At 51.4% G+C, this 27,752-nt stretch overlaps 10 non-coding genes and 2 pseudogenes across 10 annotated transcripts; all 12 read left to right on the forward strand.

Moving 5' to 3' along the window:
- The first annotated feature begins 1,266 nt into the window (after positions 1-1,266).
- On the forward strand, positions 1,267-1,385 carry LOC126323963 (5S ribosomal RNA). The gene has a single exon (XR_007559779.1). It is a non-coding gene; the product is annotated as a 5S ribosomal RNA (ribosomal RNA).
- A 1,278-nt stretch (positions 1,386-2,663) lies between these two features.
- Positions 2,664-2,782, forward strand: LOC126323964 (5S ribosomal RNA). Its single transcript, XR_007559780.1, has one exon. It is a non-coding gene; the product is annotated as a 5S ribosomal RNA (ribosomal RNA).
- Positions 2,783-4,061: 1,279 nt separating this feature from the next.
- LOC126323993 (5S ribosomal RNA) lies at positions 4,062-4,179 on the forward strand (annotated as a pseudogene).
- Positions 4,180-10,861: 6,682 nt separating this feature from the next.
- LOC126323966 (5S ribosomal RNA) lies at positions 10,862-10,980 on the forward strand. The gene has a single exon (XR_007559782.1). It is a non-coding gene; the product is annotated as a 5S ribosomal RNA (ribosomal RNA).
- Positions 10,981-12,258: 1,278 nt separating this feature from the next.
- On the forward strand, positions 12,259-12,377 carry LOC126323967 (5S ribosomal RNA). Its single transcript, XR_007559783.1, has one exon. It is a non-coding gene; the product is annotated as a 5S ribosomal RNA (ribosomal RNA).
- Positions 12,378-13,653: 1,276 nt separating this feature from the next.
- Positions 13,654-13,771, forward strand: LOC126323994 (5S ribosomal RNA; annotated as a pseudogene).
- A 6,669-nt stretch (positions 13,772-20,440) lies between these two features.
- On the forward strand, positions 20,441-20,559 carry LOC126323969 (5S ribosomal RNA). Its single transcript, XR_007559784.1, has one exon. It is a non-coding gene; the product is annotated as a 5S ribosomal RNA (ribosomal RNA).
- Positions 20,560-21,836: 1,277 nt separating this feature from the next.
- LOC126323970 (5S ribosomal RNA) lies at positions 21,837-21,955 on the forward strand. The gene has a single exon (XR_007559785.1). It is a non-coding gene; the product is annotated as a 5S ribosomal RNA (ribosomal RNA).
- A 1,278-nt stretch (positions 21,956-23,233) lies between these two features.
- Positions 23,234-23,352, forward strand: LOC126323971 (5S ribosomal RNA). The gene has a single exon (XR_007559786.1). It is a non-coding gene; the product is annotated as a 5S ribosomal RNA (ribosomal RNA).
- A 1,276-nt stretch (positions 23,353-24,628) lies between these two features.
- LOC126323972 (5S ribosomal RNA) lies at positions 24,629-24,747 on the forward strand. Its single transcript, XR_007559787.1, has one exon. It is a non-coding gene; the product is annotated as a 5S ribosomal RNA (ribosomal RNA).
- Positions 24,748-26,025: 1,278 nt separating this feature from the next.
- Positions 26,026-26,144, forward strand: LOC126323973 (5S ribosomal RNA). Its single transcript, XR_007559788.1, has one exon. It is a non-coding gene; the product is annotated as a 5S ribosomal RNA (ribosomal RNA).
- Positions 26,145-27,423: 1,279 nt separating this feature from the next.
- On the forward strand, positions 27,424-27,542 carry LOC126323974 (5S ribosomal RNA). The gene has a single exon (XR_007559789.1). It is a non-coding gene; the product is annotated as a 5S ribosomal RNA (ribosomal RNA).
- Positions 27,543-27,752: the final 210 nt, after the last annotated feature.

Raw genomic sequence — 27,752 nt, forward strand, 5'->3', positions numbered from 1 at the left:
TTAGATTGTACGTCACTACACCTGCCAGCCCTCTTTTCATACAAACTCTCAGGTGCGACAAAGATGCTTCCACAAGCATTTTAAACTACTGTATTAAACGTAAGATGCGAAATTACAGTAATGAACTCAGTTTGAACAAGAAAGCGCGGACGAAGAGTGCTAGGAACTCGTTGAAAATAACGAAACACTGCGAATCGACAGATGTGCTCTTGAAATGCGTCAGAGCCTACTGTTTTGTAGGAGCGCTAAATTCCAAAAACTAACTACATTAAAAAAAAAAAAAAAACCTGTTCCTGTCCGACCACCGATGATAAGCAACAACGTTAGTATTCGGATCGGCGACCGCTTGGGAACTCTGGCTGTCTTCATTTCTTGCTTTCTTGTCGCTACCCCTGCCAGCCCTTTTTTCATGCTACCTTTCTCATGTGACAAAGATGCTTCCATACTGATTTTAAACTATCGTAAGATACGATATTAAGGAACTCAGTTTGAAAAGAGTGCGCCAAGGAAGACTTCCAAAGAGTCTCTGGAAATAACAAAACAGTATGAAGTGACAGAAATGTTGTGAAATACGTCAGGGCATATTGTTTTGTAGCAGTGCACAACGGCAAATTTGTAAACAAAAATTTACCTTTCGTCGCTACAAGAGAGGGATACTTTGTCCAACAGCCTGTGTCTTGTGTGCATGTTTTCGCACCTTTCCACGGCACGGCGCAGCACAGAGCTGCTCTGGTAGCTCCGAACGGACGCACACGGCGCCTCGGACACGCCGGTTCGGCCCGCGCCCATCTCGCAGATGTTTCTCGTGCTTGTGCTGTCATTACGGACCGCGACCCGAGCGGCAGCGAGCGGCAGTCGAGCAAAGTCGGGACAAGTCGGGACGGAAGGGGACAGCCGAGAATGCACCGTGCGAATTACGCAAATATCTGGAAGCGCGACGCGTGTCAGGCAGGTGAGAACGCTTCCCTCGGTCCAGCAGGACACTGCCACACCCCGCGAGTCCCCAAGCCGACCGGCCGCGCGCAAGCCCTGCGCCGGATAACGATAACAAGGTGCGTCTCCCGCGAGTGTCGGAGGCCGCACGAACCAAACGAATGACAGGCGGTGCAACGAGCAGCTGTGTTGTGCGTCCGACCCACGTGGCGGCGCGTCGCCTTCGAGGTGGAAGGACGTGCTTTGCGTCAAATGTGCCACCGAAAAAAGCGATTGCTTGTGTTAGGAGGAGAGGCGAAGCCTTCTTCTGCCGTGCAGCTACAGTATAACGACGCCAACGGCCATACCATGTTGAATACACCGGTTCTCGTCCGATCACCGAAGTTAAGCAACATCGGGCCCGGTTAGTACTTGGATGGGTGACCGCCTGGGAACACCGGGTGCTGTTGGCTCCTTCTCTCTTTTTAGATTGTACGTCACTACACCTGCCAGCCCTCTTTTCATACAAACTCTCAGGTGCGACAAAGATGCTTCCACAAGCATTTTAAACTACTGTATTAAACGTAAGATGCGAAATTACAGTAATGAACTCAGTTTGAACAAGAAAGCGCGGACGAAGAGTGCTAGGAACTCGTTGAAAATAACGAAACACTGCGAATCGACAGATGTGCTCTTGAAATGCGTCAGAGCCTACTGTTTTGTAGGAGCGCTAAATTCCAAAAACTAACTACATTAAAAAAAAAAAAAAAACCTGTTCCTGTCCGACCACCGATGATAAGCAACAACGTTAGTATTCGGATCGGCGACCGCTTGGGAACTCTGGCTGTCTTCATTTCTTGCTTTCTTGTCGCTACCCCTGCCAGCCCTTTTTTCATGCTACCTTTCTCATGTGACAAAGATGCTTCCATACTGATTTTAAACTATCGTAAGATACGATATTAAGGAACTCAGTTTGAAAAGAGTGCGCCAAGGAAGACTTCCAAAGAGTCTCTGGAAATAACAAAACAGTATGAAGTGACAGAAATGTTGTGAAATACGTCAGGGCATATTGTTTTGTAGCAGTGCACAACGGCAAATTTGTAAACAAAAATTTACCTTTCGTCGCTACAAGAGAGGGATACTTTGTCCAACAGCCTGTGTCTTGTGTGCATGTTTTCGCACCTTTCCACGGCACGGCGCAGCACAGAGCTGCTCTGGTAGCTCCGAACGGACGCACACGGCGCCTCGGACACGCCGGTTCGGCCCGCGCCCATCTCGCAGATGTTTCTCGTGCTTGTGCTGTCATTACGGACCGCGACCCGAGCGGCAGCGAGCGGCAGTCGAGCAAAGTCGGGACAAGTCGGGACGGAAGGGGACAGCCGAGAATGCTCCGTGCGAATTACGCAAATATCTGGAAGCGCGACGCGTGTCAGGCAGGTGAGAACGCTTCCCTCGGTCCAGCAGGACACTGCCACACCCCGCGAGTCCCCAAGCCGCCCGGCCGCGCGCAAGCCCTGCGCCGGATAACGATAACAAGGTGCGTCTCCCGCGAGTGTCGGAGGCCGCACGAACCAAACGAATGACAGGCGGTGCAACGAGCAGCTGTGTTGTGCGTCCGACCCACGTGGCGGCGCGTCGCCTTCGAGGTGGAAGGACGTGCTTTGCGTCAAATGTGCCACCGAAAAAAGCGATTGCTTGTGTTAGGAGGAGAGGCGAAGCCTTCTTCTGCCGTGCAGCTACAGTATAACGACGCCAACGGCCATACCATGTTGAATACACCGGTTCTCGTCCGATCACCGAAGTTAAGCAACATCGGGCCCGGTTAGTACTTGGATGGGTGACCGCCTGGGAACACCGGGTGCTGTTGGCTCCTTCTCTCTTTTTAGATTGTACGTCACTACACCTGCCAGCCCTCTTTTCATACAAACTCTCAGGTGCGACAAAGATGCTTCCACAAGCATTTTAAACTACTGTATTAAACGTAAGATGCGAAATTACAGTAATGAACTCAGTTTGAACAAGAAAGCGCGGACGAAGAGTGCTAGGAACTCGTTGAAAATAACGAAACACTGCGAATCGACAGATGTGCTCTTGAAATGCGTCAGAGCCTACTGTTTTGTAGGAGCGCTAAATTCCAAAAACTAACTACATTAAAAAAAAAAAAAAAAACCTGTTCCTGTCCGACCACCGATGATAAGCAACAACGTTAGTATTCGGATCGGCGACCGCTTGGGAACTCTGGCTGTCTTCATTTCTTGCTTTCTTGTCGCTACCCCTGCCAGCCCTTTTTTCATGCTACCTTTCTCATGTGACAAAGATGCTTCCATACTGATTTTAAACTATCGTAAGATACGATATTAAGGAACTCAGTTTGAAAAGAGTGCGCCAAGGAAGACTTCCAAAGAGTCTCTGGAAATAACAAAACAGTATGAAGTGACAGAAATGTTGTGAAATACGTCAGGGCATATTGTTTTGTAGCAGTGCACAACGGCAAATTTGTAAACAAAAATTTACCTTTCGTCGCTACAAGAGAGGGATACTTTGTCCAACAGCCTGTGTCTTGTGTGCATGTTTTCGCACCTTTCCACGGCACGGCGCAGCACAGAGCTGCTCTGGTAGCTCCGAACGGACGCACACGGCGCCTCGGACACGCCGGTTCGGCCCGCGCCCATCTCGCAGATGTTTCTCGTGCTTGTGCTGTCATTACGGACCGCGACCCGAGCGGCAGCGAGCGGCAGTCGAGCAAAGTCGGGACAAGTCGGGACGGAAGGGGACAGCCGAGAATGCACCGTGCGAATTACGCAAATATCTGGAAGCGCGACGCGTGTCAGGCAGGTGAGAACGCTTCCCTCGGTCCAGCAGGACACTGCCACACCCCGCGAGTCCCCAAGCCGCCCGGCCGCGCGCAAGCCCTGCGCCGGATAACGATAACAAGGTGCGTCTCCCGCGAGTGTCGGAGGCCGCACGAACCAAACGAATGACAGGCGGTGCAACGAGCAGCTGTGTTGTGCGTCCGACCCACGTGGCGGCGCGTCGCCTTCGAGGTGGAAGGACGTGCTTTGTGTCAAATGTGCCACCGAAAAAAGCGATTGCTTGTGTTAGGAGGAGAGGCGAAGCCTTCTTCTGCCGTGCAGCTACAGTATAACGACGCCAACGGCCATACCATGTTGAATACACCGGTTCTCGTCCGATCACCGAAGTTAAGCAACATCGGGCCTGGTTAGTACTTGGCTGTCTGCCCGCCTGGCAACACCTCGGTGCCGAGCGAGCAGTACTTCCTTGTGCGACTTGGCCGGCGGCGCCTCGCGTGTCGTCTGCTTCCTTTGCCACGTGGTTAAACTTCTACTGACTGTAAGTAATGGATTTGGTTTATGATGACAGTGAAGAGAGACAGAACAATGTTCAGTGCGAGTTTGATCGTTCTGTAGAAAAACCCTCGGCTTTTGAAATTCATCGTTGGTTAATTGAGGATTTGTTGTTGTCTACTACTGACGTACTCGGTATTCAGTTCGATACGTTCTTAAATTCTGTGTTTTTGAAACTCAAATCTTCCGATCTGTGTGATGCTGTTGTTTCTGTTAATGACGGTATTCGCAAATTTCGCCACCTTAACGGAAATATTAGTAATGTAACTGTGTCTCACGCTGGTTTTGGTGTTCGACAAATACGGATCTTTAACCTTCCGTTTGAAATTCGCAACGACACTATTTCTCGTCACTTGCGGCCATATGGCACTGTGTTATCTGTTGTGAAGGAGAAATGGTCGTCTGCATACATTTTTCAAGTCGAGAACGGTGTGCGGAGCGTGAAAATGGTTGTCAGGCAACACATTCCGTCCTTTATTTTGGTTAACGGCCACCGTGCGTTTGTGACTTATAGTGGACAGCCTCAAACTTGTTCATTTTGCAATGGTGTCGGTCATTACCGGCAAGACTGCCCGAAACGCAAACGGCCCGCTCAGTTACCGATTGACGACAGTTTGCGCGGGGCCAGCTTTGCCTCTGTCGCCGCCACGGTCTTAGGTACAGCCCCCCCCGCACCTTCGCGCCGCGTGGCCGATGCTAACCTCGCTGCCTCCGCGGTTGCCATGGATGTGTCCCCTCCCAGCAGTGACCTTGTTTCTGAGTCTGATGATTCTGCACAGGCTACGGCTACTGTCCAGGCTGCCGAAATTCTGTCTCTGCCCGATGTTTCACTTGCAACTGTGTCCGAACCCGCGCCCACGTCGGCGACTGATTTAGTGTCGACAGCTGTTTCGCAGACTGTGTCGGTACCGGAATTCTCTGGTACGGTGACTGACTTCGTTGACGTGGCCGCCAGTGCTCCCGTTCCCACTGCTGCCGTGGACTCGCAGGATTTTTTTGCGACTCCGAAACCGCGGCGTGATGAATTTCCGTCTCGAAGTTCTAGCAGGCAACGTGCACGCAGTGTCGGTCGGTCGCCTTCCTCAGGCAGGGGGTTTACACGACCGGACCGCAGTCCGTCTCCGGCTGACCGTACCCCCGCCGCTTCCCGGCAGTCGCGGGTTGGTCGGCAGGACTCACAACAGCGTGTCGCGCGTCGGGACCTAGACCCCGAGCGGCGGCAGTCTCAGGCTTCCGGCTCCGGGCGTCACACACAGCAATCACAACATCAACAACAACAACGGCGTGCCGCTTCTCGCCAGCGTTTGCCTGACGATCCAAACGTTGCCGATCAGAAGCGTGATGTCGCTGTTCGACATTTACGAACCGTTTTAAGTCAGCAGCCCGTTGGTTCCGATTCAGTTGTGACGGCCGACACGGCTTTGGCTGTGGCGACGCCGCAATTGCCGACGAAACGGAAGGCCGAAGACACCCACCAGCGTCGTGTCTGTCCTTCTGCCCCCGAGCGAGTGCCGACTTCTTCCGACGTGGAGATGCCCGCCGTTGATCCTTTGTCGGTAGCTTCCGGTGGCGCAGATTCTGGGATCGCGTCCACCCCCACTCCCGTCCACCGCACTGCGTGGGCGGAGGACGTGGAAGGTGGTGAGACGACTTACTGATTCCTTTGTTGTCGCCTAATCCGGTTGACGGGAATTACAACCCGTCTTTTTAGCATACCTTTTATCCTTCTGGTGGCTGGAATTCCGTCCATGTCTGCTGTCTGTTTTTAAATGAGGAGTTTTTTGTGCTTGTGTCTTTTAATTGTGTATGGAGCCTGAGCGTTGCTCGTGGAATATTTTAACTATCAATGTTAACAAGCTGAGTAATCCACACAAGTTGTCGGCCTTACTCGCTTTTTTACATGATTCCCATTGTCATGTGGCATTCTTACAGGAAGTTACGCGTCAGGCTCTGTTGTTTTTACTTGACACTTCTGATTTTACTGTCGTTGATAATGTAATGTCGGACGAACAGACTGGTACTGCCATCTTAATTCGTCCGGAATTTGATGTTGGCAATCTTGAAATATTGCCAAATGGCCGCGCTATTGCATGTACCATTAACGGTGTTGCTTTTGTTAATGTGTACGCTCATGCCGGTGACAAACCAGCGCGCAATAAGTTTTATGGTCAGGATCTTTGTCAACTTCTCCATCACAATCGTACTGACTTAGTGATTGGTGGTGACTTTAATGCAGTAATTGATGGTCGAGATCAGGCGCCGCGTCCTAACTGGTGCCAGGAATTGCGTACGTTGGTTGACAGCTTTCGGCTCCGGGACACGTGGCGTGTCCTTAATCCGGACAAGACGCATTTCACGCACTTTTACGCCACCGGTCACAGTAGACTCGACAGGATCTATGTGTCTTCGCCGCTCGCCGCCCACGTCCGGAAGGCGGACGTGTTGCCGGTCATTTTTTCAGACCATTGCGGCTACTTGTGTCAGCTCCTCCTACCGCGTGCGCGCCCTACTCGGCGCAACAATACTTGGAAATTTAACTGTAGTCTTTTGGACGATGCCAGTCTCACGTCTCAGTTTACTGCGTTGTGGCGCAAGCTCTTGCGTGATAAAGGCGATGACGGCAATACTCTCGTTTGGTGGGTGGGGGTAGCCAAGCCGGCTATTAGGCGTTTTTTAATCGATTTTAGTCTCGATGCGGCGCATTGGCGTCGGTCGACGACACGTTTTTACCAGGACTGTTTAAAGGATCTCGCTCAGCGGGTCACGGCGTCTCCTGACTTGCTTCCTGTTTTTAATCAATTTAAGGCCAAGCTCCTCGATGATCTTCGTCGGAAGGGTGTTGGGGCTATCGCGCGGAGCCAACCGGTGGGTGACGTAGAAGGGGAACCGCTCTCTCTTTACCACCTACACAGGGAGCGCCGGCGGCGCGAGCGGTTGGCTATCCGTAAATGGATCCAGCAGGACGGCACGTCCACCTCAGATGGTGCGGCCATTGAGCGGGAAGTTCACGCGCATTTTGCGACGCTCTTTAGACACGTGGACGTAGACGCCGCGGCGCTGCGCGATTTTTTGCAGAGAGTGCCACGTGTGTTAACGCGACAGGATAGGGCTGTTTTAAATGAACCTTTTACGTTTGATGACTTAGATGCAGCTGTGAAACGGAGTCCTAGGGGCAGGTCCCCTGGACTGGACGGGATTCCCGCAGAATTTTATTTAAAGTTTTTCCGTCTTTTAAGTCGTGTTTTAATTGACATCATGAATGAGATCCATAACGGCGTTGATATTCCGGCGGAATTTTCCGAAGGGCGCATTGCACTCATTCCGAAATCGACCACAACACCACATCTCGACAGTGTTCGTCCGATAACCTTACTGAACGCCGACTATAAAATTATAGCACGGTGCATCACTCACAGACTGACGAACGTTATGCCGAAGGTGGTGAGTGAACATCAGACGTGTGCTGTCAGGGACCGTAACATTTTCGATGCTGTCCTGGCGTACCGGGACTGCATCGGCTATGTTAAAAGTCACAGGCTCCGGACGGCTGGGATAATGCTGGTCGATTTCAAAAACGCCTTCGATCGGATTAGTCACAACTATCTGCGGCAGGTGTTGGTCGGTTTTGGATTTGGCACTAAAATGACGAAGATGGTGCACAATATTTTGCGGAATGCCACGTCGCGGGTCGTAATCAACGGAATTGCCAGTCGTGTGATTCCGATTAGCCGTTCAGTTCGTCAGGGTTGCCCCTTGTCAATGTCGCTCTTCGCTTTGGCGTTGGATCCGCTCCTCCGCTGTATCGCCCAGGATTGCCGAGGCATTCGCATTGGTGACGATCAGCTGATCTGCAGGGCGTATGCCGACGACCTCGGCGTGTTCCTTGACCAGCCAGAGGACATTGACAGGCTGCATGGTGTTTTGCAGCGATTCGAGAGAGCAACGGGGGCTGTCGTCAATCCTCGGAAAACTGTTTTGCTCCCTCTTACACCTCGACTGCGTACTGTCCACGGCGACTGGTTTTGTGTCAAGCAACGGCAGACGGTTCTCGGTGTCATTCTGACTGACAATACGCAGCGTATGGAAGCTCTTAATTGGCGGTCCACGCTGTACAAGGTTCGGGCTGTTGCAAAATTGTATGCCTCTCGGAATTTGGCGCTCCGTCAACGGGTGGCTCTTATCAACACGCAGATTTTGGCAAAAGCGTGGTATCTGGCACAAGTCCTACCTGTGCCGAAACAGCTGGAAAGGGCCATTCAACAGGCGGTCTATTGGTTGCTGTGGAAGGGTGACATTTTTAAGGTCTCCCTGGCAACCTGTACCTTGAGTCTGGCGGAGGGGGGGCTGGGTTTAGTTGATTTTCGCCACAAGTGCGCGGCGCTCTTCGTGAAGCGGACAACGGTGGTGATTGACAAGGGGCCGTGCAGTCCGACGGCTGCCTTGTTCAATGCATATCGCCCACCATCTGTGATTGCTCCGGTCTCGGTCGGTCATATTCCGTACACCTTGAACTTCGTACGCCGGTATTATATTAATAACAGCTATCTAGTGCTTGGTGATGTCCGTGCGTGCAATGTCGGTGACATTCTTCGCGCTCTTCGGGGCTCGCCAAGCAGGAATAAATGGGAGTATCGGCTACCTCAGCATGACTGGAAGGTGGTGTGGAGAAACCTCGCCGCCGCCGTCATTCCGGCCCACGTTCACGCGACGTGGTATAAAGTGGTCAACCGCACATTTCCAACTAACGCTAAGCTGCACTCTATCGATCTGATTTCTTCAGGTGTCTGTGATTCGTGTCCTGAGGAGGACACCATCGAACACCGATTCGAGTGTCGAAAATTCCGTGTTGTTTGGGATATTGCGTGTGACATGGTGCGCTTAATCAACAGGGTGGACAGGCGGCAGGTGACGGCCTTGGACGCCATCGTGCCTCAGTGCGCAGCTTATCCGGCCGCCAAACGAAATGCCACACTTTGGATTTTGGGACATACGATTTTTTGTATTTTCACCCTGAAATTGACTGATGCTGTCGATTTTCTGTCTTACCTGTGGGCGGAACATCGTCAGACACTTGGTCGAACGGCTTATTCCCTGACTTATGCCAATTTTTTGCATGTCGCTTTAGCCCATGCGTTCACCAAATTGTCACTTACCCTATGAGACTGCATACCCGACCTTGACATTTCTACTTTTCCTATCTGGCAGTAATGATAATACTAATGTTGACGTGATATGACGAACGCTTGCATGTCATCTAAAAAAAAAAAAAAAAAAAAAAAAAAAAAAAAAAAAAAGGTGCTGTTGGCTCCTTCTCTCTTTTTAGATTGTACGTCACTACACCTGCCAGCCCTCTTTTCATACAAACTCTCAGGTGCGACAAAGATGCTTCCACAAGCATTTTAAACTACTGTATTAAACGTAAGATGCGAAATTACAGTAATGAACTCAGTTTGAACAAGAAAGCGCGGACGAAGAGTGCTAGGAACTCGTTGAAAATAACGAAACACTGCGAATCGACAGATGTGCTCTTGAAATGCGTCAGAGCCTACTGTTTTGTAGGAGCGCTAAATTCCAAAAACTAACTACATTAAAAAAAAAAAAAAACCTGTTCCTGTCCGACCACCGATGATAAGCAACAACGTTAGTATTCGGATCGGCGACCGCTTGGGAACTCTGGCTGTCTTCATTTCTTGCTTTCTTGTCGCTACCCCTGCCAGCCCTTTTTTCATGCTACCTTTCTCATGTGACAAAGATGCTTCCATACTGATTTTAAACTATCGTAAGATACGATATTAAGGAACTCAGTTTGAAAAGAGTGCGCCAAGGAAGACTTCCAAAGAGTCTCTGGAAATAACAAAACAGTATGAAGTGACAGAAATGTTGTGAAATACGTCAGGGCATATTGTTTTGTAGCAGTGCACAACGGCAAATTTGTAAACAAAAATTTACCTTTCGTCGCTACAAGAGAGGGATACTTTGTCCAACAGCCTGTGTCTTGTGTGCATGTTTTCGCACCTTTCCACGGCACGGCGCAGCACAGAGCTGCTCTGGTAGCTCCGAACGGACGCACACGGCGCCTCGGACACGCCGGTTCGGCCCGCGCCCATCTCGCAGATGTTTCTCGTGCTTGTGCTGTCATTACGGACCGCGACCCGAGCGGCAGCGAGCGGCAGTCGAGCAAAGTCGGGACAAGTCGGGACGGAAGGGGACAGCCGAGAATGCACCGTGCGAATTACGCAAATATCTGGAAGCGCGACGCGTGTCAGGCAGGTGAGAACGCTTCCCTCGGTCCAGCAGGACACTGCCACACCCCGCGAGTCCCCAAGCCGCCCGGCCGCGCGCAAGCCCTGCGCCGGATAACGATAACAAGGTGCGTCTCCCGCGAGTGTCGGAGGCCGCACGAACCAAACGAATGACAGGCGGTGCAACGAGCAGCTGTGTTGTGCGTCCGACCCACGTGGCGGCGCGTCGCCTTCGAGGTGGAAGGACGTGCTTTGCGTCAAATGTGCCACCGAAAAAAGCGATTGCTTGTGTTAGGAGGAGAGGCGAAGCCTTCTTCTGCCGTGCAGCTACAGTATAAGGACGCCAACGGCCATACCATGTTGAATACACCGGTTCTCGTCCGATCACCGAAGTTAAGCAACATCGGGCCCGGTTAGTACTTGGATGGGTGACCGCCTGGGAACACCGGGTGCTGTTGGCTCCTTTTCTCTTTTTAGATTGTACGTCACTACACCTGCCAGCCCTCTTTTCATACAAACTCTCAGGTGCGACAAAGATGCTTCCACAAGCATTTTAAACTACTGTATTAAACGTAAGATGCGAAATTACAGTAATGAACTCAGTTTGAACAAGAAAGCGCGGACGAAGAGTGCTAGGAACTCGTTGAAAATAACGAAACACTGCGAATCGACAGATGTGCTCTTGAAATGCGTCAGAGCCTACTGTTTTGTAGGAGCGCTAAATTCCAAAAACTAACTACATTAAAAAAAAAAAAAAAACCTGTTCCTGTCCGACCACCGATGATAAGCAACAACGTTAGTATTCGGATCGGCGACCGCTTGGGAACTCTGGCTGTCTTCATTTCTTGCTTTCTTGTCGCTACCCCTGCCAGCCCTTTTTTCATGCTACCTTTCTCATGTGACAAAGATGCTTCCATACTGATTTTAAACTATCGTAAGATACGATATTAAGGAACTCAGTTTGAAAAGAGTGCGCCAAGGAAGACTTCCAAAGAGTCTCTGGAAATAACAAAACAGTATGAAGTGACAGAAATGTTGTGAAATACGTCAGGGCATATTGTTTTGTAGCAGTGCACAACGGCAAATTTGTAAACAAAAATTTACCTTTCGTCGCTACAAGAGAGGGATACTTTGTCCAACAGCCTGTGTCTTGTGTGCATGTTTTCGCACCTTTCCACGGCACGGCGCAGCACAGAGCTGCTCTGGTAGCTCCGAACGGACGCACACGGCGCCTCGGACACGCCGGTTCGGCCCGCGCCCATCTCGCAGATGTTTCTCGTGCTTGTGCTGTCATTACGGACCGCGACCCGAGCGGCAGCGAGCGGCAGTCGAGCAAAGTCGGGACAAGTCGGGACGGAAGGGGACAGCCGAGAATGCACCGTGCGAATTACGCAAATATCTGGAAGCGCGACGCGTGTCAGGCAGGTGAGAACGCTTCCCTCGGTCCAGCAGGACACTGCCACACCCCGCGAGTCCCCAAGCCGCCCGGCCGCGCGCAAGCCCTGCGCCGGATAACGATAACAAGGTGCGTCTCCCGCGAGTGTCGGAGGCCGCACGAACCAAACGAATGACAGGCGGTGCAACGAGCAGCTGTGTTGTGCGTCCGACCCACGTGGCGGCGCGTCGCCTTCGAGGTGGAAGGACGTGCTTTGCGTCAAATGTGCCACCGAAAAAAGCGATTGCTTGTGTTAGGAGGAGAGGCGAAGCCTTCTTCTGCCGTGCAGCTACAGTATAAGGACGCCAACGGCCATACCATGTTGAATACACCGGTTCTCGTCCGATCACCGAAGTTAAGCAACATCGGGCCCGGTTAGTACTTGGATGGGTGACCGCCTGGGAACACCGGGTGCTGTTGGCTCCTTCTCTCTTTTTAGATTGTACGTCACTACACCTGCCAGCCCTCTTTTCATACAAACTCTCAGGTGCGACAAAGATGCTTCCACAAGCATTTTAAACTACTGTATTAAACGTAAGATGCGAAATTACAGTAATGAACTCAGTTTGAACAAGAAAGCGCGGACGAAGAGTGCTAGGAACTCGTTGAAAATAACGAAACACTGCGAATCGACAGATGTGCTCTTGAAATGCGTCAGAGCCTACTGTTTTGTAGGAGCGCTAAATTCCAAAAACTAACTACATTAAAAAAAAAAAAAACCTGTTCCTGTCCGACCACCGATGATAAGCAACAACGTTAGTATTCGGATCGGCGACCGCTTGGGAACTCTGGCTGTCTTCATTTCTTGCTTTCTTGTCGCTACCCCTGCCAGCCCTTTTTTCATGCTACCTTTCTCATGTGACAAAGATGCTTCCATACTGATTTTAAACTATCGTAAGATACGATATTAAGGAACTCAGTTTGAAAAGAGTGCGCCAAGGAAGACTTCCAAAGAGTCTCTGGAAATAACAAAACAGTATGAAGTGACAGAAATGTTGTGAAATACGTCAGGGCATATTGTTTTGTAGCAGTGCACAACGGCAAATTTGTAAACAAAAATTTACCTTTCGTCGCTACAAGAGAGGGATACTTTGTCCAACAGCCTGTGTCTTGTGTGCATGTTTTCGCACCTTTCCACGGCACGGCGCAGCACAGAGCTGCTCTGGTAGCTCCGAACGGACGCACACGGCGCCTCGGACACGCCGGTTCGGCCCGCGCCCATCTCGCAGATGTTTCTCGTGCTTGTGCTGTCATTACGGACCGCGACCCGAGCGGCAGCGAGCGGCAGTCGAGCAAAGTCGGGACAAGTCGGGACGGAAGGGGACAGCCGAGAATGCACCGTGCGAATTACGCAAATATCTGGAAGCGCGACGCGTGTCAGGCAGGTGAGAACGCTTCCCTCGGTCCAGCAGGACACTGCCACACCCCGCGAGTCCCCAAGCCGCCCGGCCGCGCGCAAGCCCTGCGCCGGATAACGATAACAAGGTGCGTCTCCCGCGAGTGTCGGAGGCCGCACGAACCAAACGAATGACAGGCGGTGCAACGAGCAGCTGTGTTGTGCGTCCGACCCACGTGGCGGCGCGTCGCCTTCGAGGTGGAAGGACGTGCTTTGTGTCAAATGTGCCACCGAAAAAAGCGATTGCTTGTGTTAGGAGGAGAGGCGAAGCCTTCTTCTGCCGTGCAGCTACAGTATAACGACGCCAACGGCCATACCATGTTGAATACACCGGTTCTCGTCCGATCACCGAAGTTAAGCAACATCGGGCCTGGTTAGTACTTGGCTGTCTGCCCGCCTGGCAACACCTCGGTGCCGAGCGAGCAGTACTTCCTTGTGCGACTTGGCCGGCGGCGCCTCGCGTGTCGTCTGCTTCCTTTGCCACGTGGTTAAACTTCTACTGACTGTAAGTAATGGATTTGGTTTATGATGACAGTGAAGAGAGACAGAACAATGTTCAGTGCGAGTTTGATCGTTCTGTAGAAAAACCCTCGGCTTTTGAAATTCATCGTTGGTTAATTGAGGATTTGTTGTTGTCTACTACTGACGTACTCGGTATTCAGTTCGATACGTTCTTAAATTCTGTGTTTTTGAAACTCAAATCTTCCGATCTGTGTGATGCTGTTGTTTCTGTTAATGACGGTATTCGCAAATTTCGCCACCTTAACGGAAATATTAGTAATGTAACTGTGTCTCACGCTGGTTTTGGTGTTCGACAAATACGGATCTTTAACCTTCCGTTTGAAATTCGCAACGACACTATTTCTCGTCACTTGCGGCCATATGGCACTGTGTTATCTGTTGTGAAGGAGAAATGGTCGTCTGCATACATTTTTCAAGTCGAGAACGGTGTGCGGAGCGTGAAAATGGTTGTCAGGCAACACATTCCGTCCTTTATTTTGGTTAACGGCCACCGTGCGTTTGTGACTTATAGTGGACAGCCTCAAACTTGTTCATTTTGCAATGGTGTCGGTCATTACCGGCAAGACTGCCCGAAACGCAAACGGCCCGCTCAGTTACCGATTGACGACAGTTTGCGCGGGGCCAGCTTTGCCTCTGTCGCCGCCACGGTCTTAGGTACAGCCCCCCCCGCACCTTCGCGCCGCGTGGCCGATGCTAACCTCGCTGCCTCCGCGGTTGCCATGGATGTGTCCCCTCCCAGCAGTGACCTTGTTTCTGAGTCTGATGATTCTGCACAGGCTACGGCTACTGTCCAGGCTGCCGAAATTCTGTCTCTGCCCGATGTTTCACTTGCAACTGTGTCCGAACCCGCGCCCACGTCGGCGACTGATTTAGTGTCGACAGCTGTTTCGCAGACTGTGTCGGTACCGGAATTCTCTGGTACGGTGACTGACTTCGTTGACGTGGCCGCCAGTGCTCCCGTTCCCACTGCTGCCGTGGACTCGCAGGATTTTTTTGCGACTCCGAAACCGCGGCGTGATGAATTTCCGTCTCGAAGTTCTAGCAGGCAACGTGCACGCAGTGTCGGTCGGTCGCCTTCCTCAGGCAGGGGGTTTACACGACCGGACCGCAGTCCGTCTCCGGCTGACCGTACCCCCGCCGCTTCCCGGCAGTCGCGGGTTGGTCGGCAGGACTCACAACAGCGTGTCGCGCGTCGGGACCTAGACCCCGAGCGGCGGCAGTCTCAGGCTTCCGGCTCCGGGCGTCACACACAGCAATCACAACATCAACAACAACAACGGCGTGCCGCTTCTCGCCAGCGTTTGCCTGACGATCCAAACGTTGCCGATCAGAAGCGTGATGTCGCTGTTCGACATTTACGAACCGTTTTAAGTCAGCAGCCCGTTGGTTCCGATTCAGTTGTGACGGCCGACACGGCTTTGGCTGTGGCGACGCCGCAATTGCCGACGAAACGGAAGGCCGAAGACACCCACCAGCGTCGTGTCTGTCCTTCTGCCCCCGAGCGAGTGCCGACTTCTTCCGACGTGGAGATGCCCGCCGTTGATCCTTTGTCGGTAGCTTCCGGTGGCGCAGATTCTGGGATCGCGTCCACCCCCACTCCCGTCCACCGCACTGCGTGGGCGGAGGACGTGGAAGGTGGTGAGACGACTTACTGATTCCTTTGTTGTCGCCTAATCCGGTTGACGGGAATTACAACCCGTCTTTTTAGCATACCTTTTATCCTTCTGGTGGCTGGAATTCCGTCCATGTCTGCTGTCTGTTTTTAAATGAGGAGTTTTTTGTGCTTGTGTCTTTTAATTGTGTATGGAGCCTGAGCGTTGCTCGTGGAATATTTTAACTATCAATGTTAACAAGCTGAGTAATCCACACAAGTTGTCGGCCTTACTCGCTTTTTTACATGATTCCCATTGTCATGTGGCATTCTTACAGGAAGTTACGCGTCAGGCTCTGTTGTTTTTACTTGACACTTCTGATTTTACTGTCGTTGATAATGTAATGTCGGACGAACAGACTGGTACTGCCATCTTAATTCGTCCGGAATTTGATGTTGGCAATCTTGAAATATTGCCAAATGGCCGCGCTATTGCATGTACCATTAACGGTGTTGCTTTTGTTAATGTGTACGCTCATGCCGGTGACAAACCAGCGCGCAATAAGTTTTATGGTCAGGATCTTTGTCAACTTCTCCATCACAATCGTACTGACTTAGTGATTGGTGGTGACTTTAATGCAGTAATTGATGGTCGAGATCAGGCGCCGCGTCCTAACTGGTGCCAGGAATTGCGTACGTTGGTTGACAGCTTTCGGCTCCGGGACACGTGGCGTGTCCTTAATCCGGACAAGACGCATTTCACGCACTTTTACGCCACCGGTCACAGTAGACTCGACAGGATCTATGTGTCTTCGCCGCTCGCCGCCCACGTCCGGAAGGCGGACGTGTTGCCGGTCATTTTTTCAGACCATTGCGGCTACTTGTGTCAGCTCCTCCTACCGCGTGCGCGCCCTACTCGGCGCAACAATACTTGGAAATTTAACTGTAGTCTTTTGGACGATGCCAGTCTCACGTCTCAGTTTACTGCGTTGTGGCGCAAGCTCTTGCGTGATAAAGGCGATGACGGCAATACTCTCGTTTGGTGGGTGGGGGTAGCCAAGCCGGCTATTAGGCGTTTTTTAATCGATTTTAGTCTCGATGCGGCGCATTGGCGTCGGTCGACGACACGTTTTTACCAGGACTGTTTAAAGGATCTCGCTCAGCGGGTCACGGCGTCTCCTGACTTGCTTCCTGTTTTTAATCAATTTAAGGCCAAGCTCCTCGATGATCTTCGTCGGAAGGGTGTTGGGGCTATCGCGCGGAGCCAACCGGTGGGTGACGTAGAAGGGGAACCGCTCTCTCTTTACCACCTACACAGGGAGCGCCGGCGGCGCGAGCGGTTGGCTATCCGTAAATGGATCCAGCAGGACGGCACGTCCACCTCAGATGGTGCGGCCATTGAGCGGGAAGTTCACGCGCATTTTGCGACGCTCTTTAGACACGTGGACGTAGACGCCGCGGCGCTGCGCGATTTTTTGCAGAGAGTGCCACGTGTGTTAACGCGACAGGATAGGGCTGTTTTAAATGAACCTTTTACGTTTGATGACTTAGATGCAGCTGTGAAACGGAGTCCTAGGGGCAGGTCCCCTGGACTGGACGGGATTCCCGCAGAATTTTATTTAAAGTTTTTCCGTCTTTTAAGTCGTGTTTTAATTGACATCATGAATGAGATCCATAACGGCGTTGATATTCCGGCGGAATTTTCCGAAGGGCGCATTGCACTCATTCCGAAATCGACCACAACACCACATCTCGACAGTGTTCGTCCGATAACCTTACTGAACGCCGACTATAAAATTATAGCACGGTGCATCACTCACAGACTGACGAACGTTATGCCGAAGGTGGTGAGTGAACATCAGACGTGTGCTGTCAGGGACCGTAACATTTTCGATGCTGTCCTGGCGTACCGGGACTGCATCGGCTATGTTAAAAGTCACAGGCTCCGGACGGCTGGGATAATGCTGGTCGATTTCAAAAACGCCTTCGATCGGATTAGTCACAACTATCTGCGGCAGGTGTTGGTCGGTTTTGGATTTGGCACTAAAATGACGAAGATGGTGCACAATATTTTGCGGAATGCCACGTCGCGGGTCGTAATCAACGGAATTGCCAGTCGTGTGATTCCGATTAGCCGTTCAGTTCGTCAGGGTTGCCCCTTGTCAATGTCGCTCTTCGCTTTGGCGTTGGATCCGCTCCTCCGCTGTATCGCCCAGGATTGCCGAGGCATTCGCATTGGTGACGATCAGCTGATCTGCAGGGCGTATGCCGACGACCTCGGCGTGTTCCTTGACCAGCCAGAGGACATTGACAGGCTGCATGGTGTTTTGCAGCGATTCGAGAGAGCAACGGGGGCTGTCGTCAATCCTCGGAAAACTGTTTTGCTCCCTCTTACACCTCGACTGCGTACTGTCCACGGCGACTGGTTTTGTGTCAAGCAACGGCAGACGGTTCTCGGTGTCATTCTGACTGACAATACGCAGCGTATGGAAGCTCTTAATTGGCGGTCCACGCTGTACAAGGTTCGGGCTGTTGCAAAATTGTATGCCTCTCGGAATTTGGCGCTCCGTCAACGGGTGGCTCTTATCAACACGCAGATTTTGGCAAAAGCGTGGTATCTGGCACAAGTCCTACCTGTGCCGAAACAGCTGGAAAGGGCCATTCAACAGGCGGTCTATTGGTTGCTGTGGAAGGGTGACATTTTTAAGGTCTCCCTGGCAACCTGTACCTTGAGTCTGGCGGAGGGGGGGCTGGGTTTAGTTGATTTTCGCCACAAGTGCGCGGCGCTCTTCGTGAAGCGGACAACGGTGGTGATTGACAAGGGGCCGTGCAGTCCGACGGCTGCCTTGTTCAATGCATATCGCCCACCATCTGTGATTGCTCCGGTCTCGGTCGGTCATATTCCGTACACCTTGAACTTCGTACGCCGGTATTATATTAATAACAGCTATCTAGTGCTTGGTGATGTCCGTGCGTGCAATGTCGGTGACATTCTTCGCGCTCTTCGGGGCTCGCCAAGCAGGAATAAATGGGAGTATCGGCTACCTCAGCATGACTGGAAGGTGGTGTGGAGAAACCTCGCCGCCGCCGTCATTCCGGCCCACGTTCACGCGACGTGGTATAAAGTGGTCAACCGCACATTTCCAACTAACGCTAAGCTGCACTCTATCGATCTGATTTCTTCAGGTGTCTGTGATTCGTGTCCTGAGGAGGACACCATCGAACACCGATTCGAGTGTCGAAAATTCCGTGTTGTTTGGGATATTGCGTGTGACATGGTGCGCTTAATCAACAGGGTGGACAGGCGGCAGGTGACGGCCTTGGACGCCATCGTGCCTCAGTGCGCAGCTTATCCGGCCGCCAAACGAAATGCCACACTTTGGATTTTGGGACATACGATTTTTTGTATTTTCACCCTGAAATTGACTGATGCTGTCGATTTTCTGTCTTACCTGTGGGCGGAACATCGTCAGACACTTGGTCGAACGGCTTATTCCCTGACTTATGCCAATTTTTTGCATGTCGCTTTAGCCCATGCGTTCACCAAATTGTCACTTACCCTATGAGACTGCATACCCGACCTTGACATTTCTACTTTTCCTATCTGGCAGTAATGATAATACTAATGTTGACGTGATATGACGAACGCTTGCATGTCATCAAAAAAAAAAAAAAAAAAAAAAAAAAAGGTGCTGTTGGCTCCTTCTCTCTTTTTAGATTGTACGTCACTACACCTGCCAGCCCTCTTTTCATACAAACTCTCAGGTGCGACAAAGATGCTTCCACAAGCATTTTAAACTACTGTATTAAACGTAAGATGCGAAATTACAGTAATGAACTCAGTTTGAACAAGAAAGCGCGGACGAAGAGTGCTAGGAACTCGTTGAAAATAACGAAACACTGCGAATCGACAGATGTGCTCTTGAAATGCGTCAGAGCCTACTGTTTTGTAGGAGCGCTAAATTCCAAAAACTAACTACATTAAAAAAAAAAAAAACCTGTTCCTGTCCGACCACCGATGATAAGCAACAACGTTAGTATTCGGATCGGCGACCGCTTGGGAACTCTGGCTGTCTTCATTTCTTGCTTTCTTGTCGCTACCCCTGCCAGCCCTTTTTTCATGCTACCTTTCTCATGTGACAAAGATGCTTCCATACTGATTTTAAACTATCGTAAGATACGATATTAAGGAACTCAGTTTGAAAAGAGTGCGCCAAGGAAGACTTCCAAAGAGTCTCTGGAAATAACAAAACAGTATGAAGTGACAGAAATGTTGTGAAATACGTCAGGGCATATTGTTTTGTAGCAGTGCACAACGGCAAATTTGTAAACAAAAATTTACCTTTCGTCGCTACAAGAGAGGGATACTTTGTCCAACAGCCTGTGTCTTGTGTGCATGTTTTCGCACCTTTCCACGGCACGGCGCAGCACAGAGCTGCTCTGGTAGCTCCGAACGGACGCACACGGCGCCTCGGACACGCCGGTTCGGCCCGCGCCCATCTCGCAGATGTTTCTCGTGCTTGTGCTGTCATTACGGACCGCGACCCGAGCGGCAGCGAGCGGCAGTCGAGCAAAGTCGGGACAAGTCGGGACGGAAGGGGACAGCCGAGAATGCACCGTGCGAATTACGCAAATATCTGGAAGCGCGACGCGTGTCAGGCAGGTGAGAACGCTTCCCTCGGTCCAGCAGGACACTGCCACACCCCGCGAGTCCCCAAGCCGCCCGGCCGCGCGCAAGCCCTGCGCCGGATAACGATAACAAGGTGCGTCTCCCGCGAGTGTCGGAGGCCGCACGAACCAAACGAATGACAGGCGGTGCAACGAGCAGCTGTGTTGTGCGTCCGACCCACGTGGCGGCGCGTCGCCTTCGAGGTGGAAGGACGTGCTTTGCGTCAAATGTGCCACCGAAAAAAGCGATTGCTTGTGTTAGGAGGAGAGGCGAAGCCTTCTTCTGCCGTGCAGCTACAGTATAACGACGCCAACGGCCATACCATGTTGAATACACCGGTTCTCGTCCGATCACCGAAGTTAAGCAACATCGGGCCCGGTTAGTACTTGGATGGGTGACCGCCTGGGAACACCGGGTGCTGTTGGCTCCTTCTCTCTTTTTAGATTGTACGTCACTACACCTGCCAGCCCTCTTTTCATACAAACTCTCAGGTGCGACAAAGATGCTTCCACAAGCATTTTAAACTACTGTATTAAACGTAAGATGCGAAATTACAGTAATGAACTCAGTTTGAACAAGAAAGCGCGGACGAAGAGTGCTAGGAACTCGTTGAAAATAACGAAACACTGCGAATCGACAGATGTGCTCTTGAAATGCGTCAGAGCCTACTGTTTTGTAGGAGCGCTAAATTCCAAAAACTAACTACATTAAAAAAAAAAAAAAACCTGTTCCTGTCCGACCACCGATGATAAGCAACAACGTTAGTATTCGGATCGGCGACCGCTTGGGAACTCTGGCTGTCTTCATTTCTTGCTTTCTTGTCGCTACCCCTGCCAGCCCTTTTTTCATGCTACCTTTCTCATGTGACAAAGATGCTTCCATACTGATTTTAAACTATCGTAAGATACGATATTAAGGAACTCAGTTTGAAAAGAGTGCGCCAAGGAAGACTTCCAAAGAGTCTCTGGAAATAACAAAACAGTATGAAGTGACAGAAATGTTGTGAAATACGTCAGGGCATATTGTTTTGTAGCAGTGCACAACGGCAAATTTGTAAACAAAAATTTACCTTTCGTCGCTACAAGAGAGGGATACTTTGTCCAACAGCCTGTGTCTTGTGTGCATGTTTTCGCACCTTTCCACGGCACGGCGCAGCACAGAGCTGCTCTGGTAGCTCCGAACGGACGCACACGGCGCCTCGGACACGCCGGTTCGGCCCGCGCCCATCTCGCAGATGTTTCTCGTGCTTGTGCTGTCATTACGGACCGCGACCCGAGCGGCAGCGAGCGGCAGTCGAGCAAAGTCGGGACAAGTCGGGACGGAAGGGGACAGCCGAGAATGCACCGTGCGAATTACGCAAATATCTGGAAGCGCGACGCGTGTCAGGCAGGTGAGAACGCTTCCCTCGGTCCAGCAGGACACTGCCACACCCCGCGAGTCCCCAAGCCGCCCGGCCGCGCGCAAGCCCTGCGCCGGATAACGATAACAAGGTGCGTCTCCCGCGAGTGTCGGAGGCCGCACGAACCAAACGAATGACAGGCGGTGCAACGAGCAGCTGTGTTGTGCGTCCGACCCACGTGGCGGCGCGTCGCCTTCGAGGTGGAAGGACGTGCTTTGCGTCAAATGTGCCACCGAAAAAAGCGATTGCTTGTGTTAGGAGGAGAGGCGAAGCCTTCTTCTGCCGTGCAGCTACAGTATAAGGACGCCAACGGCCATACCATGTTGAATACACCGGTTCTCGTCCGATCACCGAAGTTAAGCAACATCGGGCCCGGTTAGTACTTGGATGGGTGACCGCCTGGGAACACCGGGTGCTGTTGGCTCCTTCTCTCTTTTTAGATTGTACGTCACTACACCTGCCAGCCCTCTTTTCATACAAACTCTCAGGTGCGACAAAGATGCTTCCACAAGCATTTTAAACTACTGTATTAAACGTAAGATGCGAAATTACAGTAATGAACTCAGTTTGAACAAGAAAGCGCGGACGAAGAGTGCTAGGAACTCGTTGAAAATAACGAAACACTGCGAATCGACAGATGTGCTCTTGAAATGCGTCAGAGCCTACTGTTTTGTAGGAGCGCTAAATTCCAAAAACTAACTACATTAAAAAAAAAAAAAAAACCTGTTCCTGTCCGACCACCGATGATAAGCAACAACGTTAGTATTCGGATCGGCGACCGCTTGGGAACTCTGGCTGTCTTCATTTCTTGCTTTCTTGTCGCTACCCCTGCCAGCCCTTTTTTCATGCTACCTTTCTCATGTGACAAAGATGCTTCCATACTGATTTTAAACTATCGTAAGATACGATATTAAGGAACTCAGTTTGAAAAGAGTGCGCCAAGGAAGACTTCCAAAGAGTCTCTGGAAATAACAAAACAGTATGAAGTGACAGAAATGTTGTGAAATACGTCAGGGCATATTGTTTTGTAGCAGTGCACAACGGCAAATTTGTAAACAAAAATTTACCTTTCGTCGCTACAAGAGAGGGATACTTTGTCCAACAGCCTGTGTCTTGTGTGCATGTTTTCGCACCTTTCCACGGCACGGCGCAGCACAGAGCTGCTCTGGTAGCTCCGAACGGACGCACACGGCGCCTCGGACACGCCGGTTCGGCCCGCGCCCATCTCGCAGATGTTTCTCGTGCTTGTGCTGTCATTACGGACCGCGACCCGAGCGGCAGCGAGCGGCAGTCGAGCAAAGTCGGGACAAGTCGGGACGGAAGGGGACAGCCGAGAATGCACCGTGCGAATTACGCAAATATCTGGAAGCGCGACGCGTGTCAGGCAGGTGAGAACGCTTCCCTCGGTCCAGCAGGACACTGCCACACCCCGCGAGTCCCCAAGCCGCCCGGCCGCGCGCAAGCCCTGCGCCGGATAACGATAACAAGGTGCGTCTCCCGCGAGTGTCGGAGGCCGCACGAACCAAACGAATGACAGGCGGTGCAACGAGCAGCTGTGTTGTGCGTCCGACCCACGTGGCGGCGCGTCGCCTTCGAGGTGGAAGGACGTGCTTTGCGTCAAATGTGCCACCGAAAAAAGCGATTGCTTGTGTTAGGAGGAGAGGCGAAGCCTTCTTCTGCCGTGCAGCTACAGTATAAGGACGCCAACGGCCATACCATGTTGAATACACCGGTTCTCGTCCGATCACCGAAGTTAAGCAACATCGGGCCCGGTTAGTACTTGGATGGGTGACCGCCTGGGAACACCGGGTGCTGTTGGCTCCTTCTCTCTTTTTAGATTGTACGTCACTACACCTGCCAGCCCTCTTTTCATACAAACTCTCAGGTGCGACAAAGATGCTTCCACAAGCATTTTAAACTACTGTATTAAACGTAAGATGCGAAATTACAGTAATGAACTCAGTTTGAACAAGAAAGCGCGGACGAAGAGTGCTAGGAACTCGTTGAAAATAACGAAACACTGCGAATCGACAGATGTGCTCTTGAAATGCGTCAGAGCCTACTGTTTTGTAGGAGCGCTAAATTCCAAAAACTAACTACATTAAAAAAAAAAAAAACCTGTTCCTGTCCGACCACCGATGATAAGCAACAACGTTAGTATTCGGATCGGCGACCGCTTGGGAACTCTGGCTGTCTTCATTTCTTGCTTTCTTGTCGCTACCCCTGCCAGCCCTTTTTTCATGCTACCTTTCTCATGTGACAAAGATGCTTCCATACTGATTTTAAACTATCGTAAGATACGATATTAAGGAACTCAGTTTGAAAAGAGTGCGCCAAGGAAGACTTCCAAAGAGTCTCTGGAAATAACAAAACAGTATGAAGTGACAGAAATGTTGTGAAATACGTCAGGGCATATTGTTTTGTAGCAGTGCACAACGGCAAATTTGTAAACAAAAATTTACCTTTCGTCGCTACAAGAGAGGGATACTTTGTCCAACAGCCTGTGTCTTGTGTGCATGTTTTCGCACCTTTCCACGGCACGGCGCAGCACAGAGCTGCTCTGGTAGCTCCGAACGGACGCACACGGCGCCTCGGACACGCCGGTTCGGCCCGCGCCCATCTCGCAGATGTTTCTCGTGCTTGTGCTGTCATTACGGACCGCGACCCGAGCGGCAGCGAGCGGCAGTCGAGCAAAGTCGGGACAAGTCGGGACGGAAGGGGACAGCCGAGAATGCACCGTGCGAATTACGCAAATATCTGGAAGCGCGACGCGTGTCAGGCAGGTGAGAACGCTTCCCTCGGTCCAGCAGGACACTGCCACACCCCGCGAGTCCCCAAGCCGCCCGGCCGCGCGCAAGCCCTGCGCCGGATAACGATAACAAGGTGCGTCTCCCGCGAGTGTCGGAGGCCGCACGAACCAAACGAATGACAGGCGGTGCAACGAGCAGCTGTGTTGTGCGTCCGACCCACGTGGCGGCGCGTCGCCTTCGAGGTGGAAGGACGTGCTTTGCGTCAAATGTGCCACCGAAAAAAGCGATTGCTTGTGTTAGGAGGAGAGGCGAAGCCTTCTTCTGCCGTGCAGCTACAGTATAAGGACGCCAACGGCCATACCATGTTGAATACACCGGTTCTCGTCCGATCACCGAAGTTAAGCAACATCGGGCCCGGTTAGTACTTGGATGGGTGACCGCCTGGGAACACCGGGTGCTGTTGGCTCCTTCTCTCTTTTTAGATTGTACGTCACTACACCTGCCAGCCCTCTTTTCATACAAACTCTCAGGTGCGACAAAGATGCTTCCACAAGCATTTTAAACTACTGTATTAAACGTAAGATGCGAAATTACAGTAATGAACTCAGTTTGAACAAGAAAGCGCGGACGAAGAGTGCTAGGAACTCGTTGAAAATAACGAAACACTGCGAATCGACAGATGTGCTCTTGAAATGCGTCAGAGCCTACTGTTTTGTAGGAGCGCTAAATTCCAAAAACTAACTACATTAAAAAAAAAAAAAAAACCTGTTCCTGTCCGACCACCGATGATAAGCAACAACGTTAGTATTCGGATCGGCGACCGCTTGGGAACTCTGGCTGTCTTCATTTCTTGCTTTCTTGTCGCTACCCCTGCCAGCCCTTTTTTCATGCTACCTTTCTCATGTGACAAAGATGCTTCCATACTGATTTTAAACTATCGTAAGATACGATATTAAGGAACTCAGTTTGAAAAGAGTGCGCCAAGGAAGACTTCCAAAGAGTCTCTGGAAATAACAAAACAGTATGAAGTGACAGAAATGTTGTGAAATACGTCAGGGCATATTGTTTTGTAGCAGTGCACAACGGCAAATTTGTAAACAAAAATTTACCTTTCGTCGCTACAAGAGAGGGATACTTTGTCCAACAGCCTGTGTCTTGTGTGCATGTTTTCGCACCTTTCCACGGCACGGCGCAGCACAGAGCTGCTCTGGTAGCTCCGAACGGACGCACACGGCGCCTCGGACACGCCGGTTCGGCCCGCGCCCATCTCGCAGATGTTTCTCGTGCTTGTGCTGTCATTACGGACCGCGACCCGAGCGGCAGCGAGCGGCAGTCGAGCAAAGTCGGGACAAGTCGGGACGGAAGGGGACAGCCGAGAATGCACCGTGCGAATTACGCAAATATCTGGAAGCGCGACGCGTGTCAGGCAGGTGAGAACGCTTCCCTCGGTCCAGCAGGACACTGCCACACCCCGCGAGTCCCCAAGCCGCCCGGCCGCGCGCAAGCCCTGCGCCGGATAACGATAACAAGGTGCGTCTCCCGCGAGTGTCGGAGGCCGCACGAACCAAACGAATGACAGGCGGTGCAACGAGCAGCTGTGTTGTGCGTCCGACCCACGTGGCGGCGCGTCGCCTTCGAGGTGGAAGGACGTGCTTTGCGTCAAATGTGCCACCGAAAAAAGCGATTGCTTGTGTTAGGAGGAGAGGCGAAGCCTTCTTCTGCCGTGCAGCTACAGTATAAGGACGCCAACGGCCATACCATGTTGAATACACCGGTTCTCGTCCGATCACCGAAGTTAAGCAACATCGGGCCCGGTTAGTACTTGGATGGGTGACCGCCTGGGAACACCGGGTGCTGTTGGCTCCTTCTCTCTTTTTAGATTGTACGTCACTACACCTGCCAGCCCTCTTTTCATACAAACTCTCAGGTGCGACAAAGATGCTTCCACAAGCATTTTAAACTACTGTATTAAACGTAAGATGCGAAATTACAGTAATGAACTCAGTTTGAACAAGAAAGCGCGGACGAAGAGTGCTAGGAACTCGTTGAAAATAACGAAACACTGCGAATCGACAGATGTGCTCTTGAAATGCGTCAGAGCCTACTGTTTTGTAGGAGCGCTAAATTCCAAAAACTAACTACATTAAAAAAATAAAAAAAAACCTGTTCCTGTCCGACCACCGATGATAAGCAACAACGTTAGTATTCGGATCGGCGACCGCTTGGGAACTCTGGCTGTCTTCATTTCTTGCTTTCTTGTCGCTACCCCTGCCAGCCCTTTTTTCATGCTACCTTTCTCATGTGACAAAGATGCTTCCATACTGATTTTAAACTATCGTAAGATACGATATTAAGGAACTCAGTTTGAAAAGAGTGCGCCAAGGAAGACTTCCAAAGAGTCTCTGGAAATAACAAAACAGTATGAAGTGACAGAAATGTTGTGAAATACGTCAGGGCATATTGTTTTGTAGCAGTGCACAACGGCAAATTTGTAAACAAAAATTTACCTTTCGTCGCTACAAGAGAGGGATACTTTGTCCAACAGCCTGTGTCTTGTGTGCATGTTTTCGCACCTTTCCACGGCACGGCGCAGCACAGAGCTGCTCTGGTAGCTCCGAACGGACGCACACGGCGCCTCGGACACGCCGGTTCGGCCCGCGCCCATCTCGCAGATGTTTCTCGTGCTTGTGCTGTCATTACGGACCGCGACCCGAGCGGCAGCGAGCGGCAGTCGAGCAAAGTCGGGACAAGTCGGGACGGAAGGGGACAGCCGAGAATGCACCGTGCGAATTACGCAAATATCTGGAAGCGCGACGCGTGTCAGGCAGGTGAGAACGCTTCCCTCGGTCCAGCAGGACACTGCCACACCCCGCGAGTCCCCAAGCCGCCCGGCCGCGCGCAAGCCCTGCGCCGGATAACGATAACAAGGTGCGTCTCCCGCGAGTGTCGGAGGCCGCACGAACCAAACGAATGACAGGCGGTGCAACGAGCAGCTGTGTTGTGCGTCCGACCCACGTGGCGGCGCGTCGCCTTCGAGGTGGAAGGACGTGCTTTGCGTCAAATGTGCCACCGAAAAAAGCGATTGCTTGTGTTAGGAGGAGAGGCGAAGCCTTCTTCTGCCGTGCAGCTACAGTATAAGGACGCCAACGGCCATACCATGTTGAATACACCGGTTCTCGTCCGATCACCGAAGTTAAGCAACATCGGGCCCGGTTAGTACTTGGATGGGTGACCGCCTGGGAACACCGGGTGCTGTTGGCTCCTTCTCTCTTTTTAGATTGTACGTCACTACACCTGCCAGCCCTCTTTTCATACAAACTCTCAGGTGCGACAAAGATGCTTCCACAAGCATTTTAAACTACTGTATTAAACGTAAGATGCGAAATTACAGTAATGAACTCAGTTTGAACAAGAAAGCGCGGACGAAGAGTGCTAGGAACTCGTTGAAAATAACGAAACACTGCGAATCGA

Source organism: Schistocerca gregaria, unplaced genomic scaffold (assembly GCF_023897955.1).
Source record: "Schistocerca gregaria isolate iqSchGreg1 unplaced genomic scaffold, iqSchGreg1.2 ptg000877l, whole genome shotgun sequence".
Classification (NCBI taxonomy): domain Eukaryota; kingdom Metazoa; phylum Arthropoda; class Insecta; order Orthoptera; family Acrididae; genus Schistocerca; species Schistocerca gregaria.